The 10383-nt window shown below is 42.5% G+C and overlaps 1 long non-coding RNA gene across 21 annotated transcripts; it reads left to right on the top strand.

The window, feature by feature from the left end:
- The first annotated feature begins 381 nt into the window (after positions 1-381).
- Positions 382-2919, top strand: LOC126987326 (uncharacterized). 21 transcript variants are annotated; one of them, XR_007740738.1, is made up of 4 exons: positions 382-1256; positions 1409-1674; positions 1713-1883; positions 1960-2919. It is a non-coding gene; the product is annotated as an uncharacterized LOC126987326 (long non-coding RNA). The 21 variants fall into 21 exon arrangements; XR_007740747.1 differs by having other exon boundaries at positions 382-1123; positions 1428-1883; XR_007740749.1 differs by having other exon boundaries at positions 1618-1883.
- The last annotated feature ends 7464 nt before the right edge of the window (positions 2920-10383 follow it).

The raw sequence follows: 10383 nt of genomic DNA, 5'->3' as shown, positions 1-10383 counted from the left end.
CAGGAAGTCACTTGCTTGGAGACAGTGGGTACCCCTGCAAGACATGGCTCCTTACACCTTATCTGCGTCCACTGCCTGGACCTCAGTCACGATATAATAGGTAAATACATTGTCTTATTATTATTATTATTATTATTATTATTATTGATAGCAGTAGCAGCAGCAGCAGCAGTGGTATTAGTAGTAGTAGTAGACAGTATTAGTAGTAGTTAGGTTAAGTTTGGTTAGGTTGGATTAAGTTTCATTTCGGAAAGATAGTATTGGGCTTGGTAACATAAGTTATATATATATATATATATATATATATATATATATTTATATATATATATATATATATATATATATATATATATATATATATATATATATATATAACATGCACTAAAACATTTAAATATTTTTCTGGCAGGAGGTGAAATCAAGGTTACTTTGGTTTAGGACTTTGATATAACGTTTATAAGTAGTTTAGTCAGTGAGACTGGTAAGAACTAACACTGGGAATGGGGTGTATTTAGTACTAAATCTGACTCAACGCCCTATGCATTAAAAACCTTAACCTGTGCTCAAAGTTAAATTACTATTTGCCTGAGAATCGGCCACTGAGAGTTGAGTCCCAAATTTTGTCCTGTATATTTTTTGCTGAAACTTTGATAACCACTAACTCATCATATGAACATTAGGTATTTTTTTACTCGTACACCAGTCTCGAGATGGCTTTACTTACCCTTCTCATCTGATAGAGCTTTTCATCCTGAGCAATTTGAACCCCATATATACCCATCGCAAATTATTTATCATGTTGACAGTGATTTTTAAAGATTTACCTATTTCGGGCAAACGCCCATTGAGCAGCCGCAACATACCCTCAGGTGTATTGTCTGGGTGGTAACTGACAGTGATTTATTAAAGATTTATCTACTTGGGGCAATGTAGGTTACTATCGAGTGGCTAGGTTACGATCGAGTGGCTAGTTTACTATTGAGTGGCTAGGTTACTATCGAGTGGCTAGGTTACTATCGAGTGGCTAGGTTACTATTGAGTGGCTAGGTTACTATCGAGTGGCTAGGTTACTATTGAGTGGCTAGGTTACTATTGAGTGGCTAGGTTACTATCGAGTGGCTAGGTTACTATTGAGTGGCTAGGTTACTATTGAGTGGCTAGGTTACTATCGAGTGGCTAGGTTACTATCGAGTGGCTAGGTTACTATTGAGTGGCTAGGTTACTATCGAGTGGCTAGGTTACTATCGAGTGGCTAGGTTACTATCGAGTGGCTAGTTTACTATTGAGTGGCTAGTTTACTATTGAGTGGCTAGGTTACTATCGAGTGGCTAGGTTACGATCGAGTGGCTAGTTTACTATTGAGTGGCTAGGTTACTATTGAGTGGCTAGTTTACTATTGAGTGGCTAGGTTACTATCGAGTGGCTAGGTTACTATCGAGTGGCTAGGTTACTATTGAGTGGCTAGGTTACTATCGAGTGGCTAGGTTACTATCGAGTGGCTAGGTTACTATCGAGTGGCTAGGTTACTATTGAGTGGCTAGGTTACTATTGAGTGGCTAGGTTACTATTGAGTGGCTAGGTTACTATCGAGTGGCTAGGTTACTATTGAGTGGCTAGGTTACTATCGAGTGGCTAGGTTACTATTGAGTGGCTAGGTTACTATCGAGTGGCTAGGTTACTATCGAGTGGCTAGGTTACTATCGAGTGGCTAGTTTACTATTGAGTGGCTAGGTTACTATCGAGTGGCTAGGTTACTATCGAGTGGCTAGGTTACTATCGAGTGGCTAGGTTACTATCGAGTGGCTAGGTTACTATCGAGTGGCTAGGTTACTATTGAGTGGCTAGGTTACTATTGAGTGGCTAGGTTACTATCGAGTGGCTAGGTTACTATCGAGTGGCTTGGTTACTATTGAGTGGCTTGGTTACTATTGAGTGGCTAGGTTACTATCGAGTGGCTAGGTTACTATCGAGTGGCTAGGTTACTATCGAGTGGCTAGGTTACTATCGAGTGGCTAGGTTACTATCGAGTGGCTAGGTTACTATCGAGTGGCTAGGTTACTATCGAGTGGCTAGGTTACTATCGAGTGGCTAGGTTACTATCGAGTGGCTAGGTTACTATCGAGTGGCTAGGTTACTATCGAGTGGCTAGGTTACTATCGAGTGGCTAGGTTACTATCGAGTGGCTAGGTTACTATCGAGTGGCTAGGTTACTATCGAGTGGCTAGGTTACTATTGAGTGGCTAGGTTACTATCGAGTGGCTAGGTTACTATCGAGTGGCTAGGTTACTATCGAGTGGCTAGGTTACTATCGAGTGGCTAGGTTACTATCGAGTGGCTAGGTTACTATCGAGTGGCTAGGTTACTATCGAGTGGCTAGGTTACTATCGAGTGGCTAGGTTACGATCCAAGGGCTTAATGATCTTTAGTTTCGTTTCCAGTAGGAAATTCCTATGGCTGCGTGTACTGTGAGTGTGTGCCGCTGCTGCTTCTCATTTGTGAGGACGAAACTATTTTTTCCTGGTAGATTTCTGTCTATTTAAGGGTTTTTAGTGATTAGGCTATGAAGTGTAGACTAACTCAACAAGATTACCACTAGGACAACAACGTACAACAATTAATTACAATTAATTACCATTGTTATTCATCCAGGTCTCACAAAATTACACGCAGTATTGTTGAACGTGGAATTGGACAACTCAAACGCCGATTTCATGTTTTGCATGGTGAGGTACGATTGAGGCCCCCCCTCAAGGTGTGCAAAATCATTCATGTGTGTGGAATGCTGCACAATATTTGCAAGGATAGGAATCTTCCTCTTCCTCTGGATGACGAGCAACCAATGGGTGCAGAGGCACAAGTCCCAGTGCCATTAAATGATGCTGCAGAAGAACCTGCCAATGCGCCCGGTGGTCACCGTAATGAGGTCGTGCCTATCAGGATGCAGTCTGCACCTTGCATTTCAAGTAAGTTGAATCTTTGCAAGAGAAACTGGTATTATGTTCTAATTTAATTAATTACTTATTGGAAGATCACTAATGAGATGAAGGTGGTAGTGGGGAGTGGGACGGATGGGTGAACAGGTGAGAGATGGAAAAATAGATATGATCGATAAAAATAGATAAATAAGTATACTTGCTTCACATTGATTTTATACATTTCTCTTAATGTCATCATTTCTCTTCTCAGCAATGAGGACTGATGGAACGTCCTCCAACAGGGCCTCGTGTACCTACCTTGGTAATGTTTCCTACCTTTTAATGCATTATGATAAATTTAAATTCCCATTAGCATAGTCTCTCATCTCCTAACCACAATTTCTGATGACCTTCTTATGATTGTTTTCTAAAAAGGAGACTAGAAAGCTTCACCATAGTATATCTTTCCACAGTCAAAATTCTAATTGTATAGTCAGAAACTATGCAAAAAAAACAGTGTCAGTATAAGTACAAATTACAATACATATGAGAACTAAGCTTATAATAGTTTAATAATGTTAGAAATAACAGAAGTAGTATTTGGTTGTATATTTAATTATTTTCTAGTTTAAATTTATAGTATCTAGCTTTAAGCCTCATGGCCTCAATTTTCTCCTTGGCAGCCTGTTCCTTGGCCCGCATAGCTGCCTCCTTGGCCCTCGCAGCGGACTCCTTGGCCCTCGCAGCGGACTCCTTGGCCCTCGCAGCGGACTCCTTGGCCCTCGCAGCGGACTCCTTGGCCCTCGCAGCGGACTCCTGTGCTCGGGCAGCTGCCTCTTGGGCCCGTGCAGCGGATGCCACTGCCTGAGCAGCTGCCTTGTGTTCCTGGGCAGCAGACTCCACTGCCTTTACAGCTCCCATTTGTCCCGTGGTGGGATCTTCTGAGGGGTGGATGAAGGGAAGCGCTTCTTCTGCAGATGCATCAACATATTACAGTTGGTGCATCTGCAGATTCGCTATTGATACCGACCAACGGATCTGCTGTTGCTCCTCCTGCAGCAGGTCTCACGTCCTTTCTGCAAGCAATGGATTTAATCATTACATGGTGTACAAGCTTGGAAGATGCAAGGACACACCTGCCAGCATAGTGAAATCACTCCTAGAATAGTATACTACATTATATAATCTATCACTATATTACCTTACATGAACACAATCTATCTTATATTCTTTACTAATTTTTGCTGTGCCTTTGGCCGGCGCCTTGTGTAAAAAAATTTCAATTAATGAATGATATAAACAACTGACTGACAGTAATTTCCTTTCTTTTTATTGAATGAAGCCTTAATCACAATGAATAGAAATATGAATATGGAAGTAATTTTTTACCCAAAATGGTTATTTTAATAACATTGCTTTGATTGAAAAATAAGCATATATTAGAATCTATGTTCTAGTATTTGGGGTAAAATTAAGAGAGGTTCAGAGAAATTAGGGAGTTGAGCAAAGAGGTAAAGCTGCAGAATTTGAGTATAGAATGAAGGGAAGAAAGAGACAAAGAGGTAGGTGTCGTTGAGGTGGAGTGGAGTCAGTTTAAGGAAGCGGTAAAGGGTAGAGCAGGGGAGTGATTCATATAAAATGAACACAGGAAAGAAATAACTACTCACATGTCAGCACGCAGGACATCCATCAGATCATCGACTTGAGGCTCACCCATTATTGTTTTGCTGTCTGGTCCCAGAATATCCTCAATTAGTTCGTCAATGGGATCCAGTGGAGGGGGAGGAGGACCACCACCTAAAAATGGACACATGGTAATGTATACTGCATTCTCTGAATACAAAGGTTGTAGAGGACAGGTACGTCCTGAAAATCTATAGTTTTCAGCTGAGATAAAAAATGTAATAAGTTAATGGATGAATGAGAAAAAAATGCATTTCCGTGAACTCAGTTAATTTCTCGATATGGAGGTGTACCATTTTAAGTTCGGTCTGTTAAGTGTATAACACCGTTAGATAAGATTTAAACAAAATTAGAAAATTAACTCACCTGTCTTATTCCGTTCCTCACGGAATCGCTGGATTTTTTGCCGAGACCGGGAACTTATGAAGAACCAGCGTTTCTTCACTTCAGCCGAGGTCCTGTAGTTGTTGAATGAGTTATTCAACTCCTCGGCTATTTGTTCCCATATCTCATGTTTCTTCCTGTTAGAAACTCCCGGCATCTTGAAGCTGGACTTCAAGGTTTGTACCTCATCCATGTACAGTTCTGCCAGGCGGAAAGTTTCTTTCTCCCCCCAGTTTGCCTTCCTCTTCCGTTTACTGGGTGGAGTGGCTTCCATCGTTGGACAACTGCAAGGATTTAAATATTCATAAAATTTGTACGGAGTGGAAGAAATTAGAGCCAAATTAAGGCGCTGTAGCTCTGCTGAACCTTTACCATATATATATATATATATATATATATATATATATATATATATATATATATATATATATATATATATATATATATATATATATATATATATATACATATATATATAATTAAAGATAGCCAGAATGAGCAGATCCACATGATGATGTAGGTTAGATGGATTACAGTAATTTCGCTCACATGTCAGTTTGCCCAAAAAAAGGTAAGTCATTTCACCCACACTCATGAGTTCTTTTGCCTGCAAGTAGTATTGACTACATAAATCATGTGGTAAAACGTTATTTGATTTATAAAAGTAAAACATATTGCAGCGAATACTCTTAAGAAATGCATGTCACTATAGGTTAGGTTAGGCTAAGGTCTAGGTTAGGTTAGTTAGGTTAAGTATCATTCGCACATATGTTAAATTTAACCAATGGTAAATATTAACATATACATCATATGTGCAGATAGCAATAGAAGCACAAATGGTTGTACTGTTATGCACACAACACAGAAATGTGACTGTTGTCTTGTGCAACGACTTAGAAACAGCACCCTAGGGAATTTCCCCAAGAGTGTTATTTCTGTTAAAATACAACCATTTGTGCATTTCTTATTGCTAAATATCACCTTCTTTAAGTATTGTAGCTAAACTCAAACCCCATCTTCAACCTCACAATCACGCACTCGTAACCGTTGGTAGCCCGCTGAACACGTGGAGTTATTTGCACAAAAAAGGGTATAGAAGAAGTGTCTGAAAAACATGTCTTATTTCAAGTGGTGCACTTCTTTTTCGTCTTAGGGCATATTACCGTAACTTAACAAAAACCAAAGGAATTAATCGAGAAAGGGTGAAGTGACTCAACCGAGTGGGCAAACTGACTCCACCATGTGAACGAATTGACTAACTTATACTGGAATGATCTTTTCAAGTTTTCCTATAAAATACCATTAAGCAATATTTTTAATACCTTCAAGCCTTACCTGGTATTGTAGGACAGGAGGAGATCTGGTAGAGTTGGAACACACAACGCCGAAGGCAGGTTGTACAGTATAGGACGTGAGGCTGGTGACTGAGCTGGTGACTGTTTGTTTACACAAATTCTCGTTTCCAACGGGAATGTATTTTAATATTTTTCTTTTCCAAGAAATACTGTCATTCACTCCGTGTTATTTGGTCAAAAATTGTATTGTAAAATTATTAAAATAAAAAACAAAGAAAATGTAAGTATAACTATGTTTTATTTAACATGATTCATGTCGAAATTTTGCTCGCTGTGCGTTCTAGCGAGACGAGCGACATCAACAGAGAATGGTCTAAGCACGATAAGTTACGACGGCCCTAACTCGTTGACCATAAGCTATGTATGATTTTGTGCTTAAGTAGCATCGGCCTTAGACACTTTCGTGGATATGGCTCCAGAACACCACCTACTCCACTGCCCAAGATTCCACTCCCTCCGCACCAACCTTAGAGCATCCCTAACAAAACTCCGCATTCACAGGCCAGCCCTAGAGGTCCTGCTGGGCAGCGACACCCTCAACCCCAACACAGCCTTTCAATCCCTCAAGTGTACGCAAACCTTCCTGTAGAGAAGTCTGGGCAACTCGACAGGATCTAATCCCCATTCTGGTTGTTCTGTTGCGTGTTCATGTTCTCCACTTGGGGAGTGGCTGCCGTGAACATGTTCCACAGGCACGTGGTCCTGGCTGTATAGGGGCGCTGGTGCTGTCTGGAGTGTGATCGAGGCACCTCCTCAAGCTGGTCACTGGAGAGTGCATTCCGGGTGAACCTTTGGGCAGCGCGTGGAGGAAGCCTCAATGTGCTGAGGTGGGGAACCCCCTGCACCTGGGCTTTGTGGCACACCACCAGTGCTGAGACGTCTCGGCGGTGTTCCAGCAATGTCACGGTGGCAGACGACTCCTCAAGGTGCTCGCTGGCCTCCACCAGACGCAGTGCACGTCGCTGCACTGCGTCGAGCCTCTGCATGTGGGTGGCAGCACTCGACATCCAGCACAGGGCACCGTACTCTTGAGATACGATCGTATCTGGGCTTTGTAGAGTGAGGATGCCCCGTGTGTCGAGGGATCCTGCTACTCTTCGCAGGGCAGAGACTCGCAGGGAGGCTTTGCTCTTCACCCGTCACTGACGGTGGGCTCGCCCAATGTGAAGGCATCGGGAAAGTCCACCGCACAGTTGGGTCTTTGGCTAGTCGGGGGATAAATCTCCTGGCTACCCAGATAACGACAATTGCAGAGACCAAGTCTCTGCAGGCGGCCGCTGCAGATAAACAGGCACATTACTGTGCCAGTTTACCTGCACTAAACCGTATGGCAGCTGTAATTTCAGCACCGGCACGAGCAATCCCCCGCTCCAACATGTTGTTCAGTCTTTCAACTGAATTGTTGATCGGCTGACGCACTTCGAACATCTGCTGAAGTAGGTCTGCGCATGTGTGTGGTGTGGTGTACCTCTCCGGTACCCGTCTTGGCGGGTGGGAGTGTGGCTGGCTGGGCGGACTTAGGGGTGGTGGCTCGTTGAGCGAGTGCCTTGAGGGCTGGCTTGGGGTGCCCATAGACGACTCATATGCGTGGTCATCAAGGGCCTCAGCCAGACCCATCGCTGCAGCCTCGATGGCGGGCTGCACCTGCCTCCACTCCACTTCCCCCTCCTCCTCCTCCTCCTCCAAAGCCATTGCAGCACCCTGGTATTCTGTAAGGAAATCACAACATATAAATGCTGTACAGCGGTATTATTAAACCACTGTTAAGTTTCTACATCCTCCCGGGAGCCTTGAGGAATTTGTCTCCTAGCTCCTAGATACTAAATATCATAAATTAAATTAATATTTACTGTTGATATAAGACTAAAAATATATAACAAATATTAGGTCTTTTTCAAATGTGAAACTTGGACCTAACTTATTGTTTTATAGGAGGTAAATGTATAATGCAACAATATAAATGTGTGTACATTTTGACTTTCTGGTGTACACTGTTGTTAGCTGAAGATATTGTATGTGTAGTTAGTATTACACAACAATATTTAATGGATAACTTATCATTCAGTAAGAATCATATTTCTGATCGTAACGTAAATATATTTTCATGTGTTAGTGCCACTTGGTCTGGGTGAGGAATGCCCGTGATGGCCGCTGCAGGAATCAAGCTCAGCACTGCTTCCTCCGCCGCTGAACACGTCACCTTTTGTGATGGGGCGCCACCTAAGAATAAGGGACAATGATGAATAGTAACATTTAGCAGGCGGTTTATATAACGTTAACATCATCCCACTGACTACCTTACACTGTTAATAGAGAGGGAGATATTTGCCGGAAAAATTTGTCTTGGTTAGTATCGGCACATATCAGAGAATAAAAAACATTTTGTATATCATAACGCTCTCCAGTGATAATATATCAACATACCTGTTCCTTTTTGATACTGAAGCTCCTTCGCCCTTTTTTTTCACATCAGTTTTAAAGTGTTTGAACTTGGTGCGAATTTCCACGATGTCACGGTGAACCCGCCCCACAGCATTGACAGCGTCTAGGACTCCGCCCATGCTGCCATTTTTGTATAATGCGTTGTCCCGGAGGACAACTTTCCAAATAATACGTCATAGTTGGCACGGATGGCCGTGCCCATGGCCAACACTTCAGCTTCAGAGAAGTTTGCCTTCCTTGGTTTCTTCCCTTCCATATTCCTGAAAGTGGTGTGACATGTAGTTAGTTTGCAGGACCCAAACTTTTCCCACAAGCATGTTACCCCTTCTGTCATCTTTCAGACTCCTTCCCAGCTGGGATGGAATTTTTTTGGGCTTAGCTCTGACTACAATAACCACTAGACCACGGAGGCTATATCACATGTTCTTGCCACAGCGCTACCAAACCTAACATTGAGTATATAATCTGTTTTAGGCTTTCTTTCTAAAACAGTTTGTTCATATTGTTATTAAATTCATGCATAGCACCGTACAGCCTTATTTGATATATACATTCTTTTACACAATTTCAAATATTAATTAGCTGACATACCTTTGTTATTATACCAAAAATAATATCAACACTGTATGACCTTATTGGATTATCCAACTATTTAATTAAATTAATTTACAGGTAGTAAATAGCTGACATATGAGAGGAGGCGAGAGGTGTTGAGTGTGTGGCAAAGTGTGGGGCTGGGCTCACCCCGCACCCGCCAGTTTCTCGTGGAAATACTCTGCCATACCCTGCTCTATTTACAGTATACATAGAACACTAAAGTAGCATGTACTCTGAAGTTCCAGCAATCCCCCTTTAGTTGTGCGGCGATTTACCTGATGGGAGAGCCTCCCATAACTCCCTCTGCTACATCGCATACTATGTACACATGTTTTACCTCCAATCTAGAGGTCTCAAAACCCTCAGTAGCGCCTGACTCTTCTCATTCAACATAAACGCATTGCCTCCATACTATGTCAGTTTCCAGCAAAGTAGTCGGCTCTTCATCCAATATATATTGTACTAGTATACCACATTTTGGCTAGGCTGTACCAACTAGGGGAAATACTTACTATTTGTGTCTTCTTGAGGAAAGGGCAGGTGAGGCGCAGATGGTCAGGTTGAACGCGGTCACGTCCAGGGAGAGGAGTTGGTGGCGGAGCAACAGTTGGAGCTGGGAAGAGCAGGGCAGGGCTGGATGAGTTGGGGCTGGGAAGAGTAGGGTGTGTTGGGGCTTTGAAGGCAGGACAGGGCAAGGTATGTTGAGCCTTGGAAGGGCAGGGTGTGCTGAGGCTGGGAAGGGCAGGGCGGGACAGGCTAGGAAGGGCAGAGACTGGCAGGCTGGATAGGGCAGGGCAGGGCAGGATGAAAAGGGGGTATTTTTAGATTGTCACCAGTCTCGGTAACGAAAACCTTGGTGCTCTATGAATGTTTTAGTGTCCATAGAACACATTGCCGTATTGCTTTCCCGTCGCAAACCACCTTTTCAAGATTTTTTTTTTTTTTTTTTTTTTTTTTTTTTTTTTTGTAAATATTTGCTTCAGTTGCGATCGCCATGGTATTGAGAG

This window comes from Eriocheir sinensis, chromosome 64, assembly GCF_024679095.1.
Source record: "Eriocheir sinensis breed Jianghai 21 chromosome 64, ASM2467909v1, whole genome shotgun sequence".
Taxonomy (NCBI): domain Eukaryota; kingdom Metazoa; phylum Arthropoda; class Malacostraca; order Decapoda; family Varunidae; genus Eriocheir; species Eriocheir sinensis.
The sequence above is the reverse complement of the archived record's forward strand: the minus strand, read 5'-3'. Positions and strand labels throughout refer to the sequence as shown.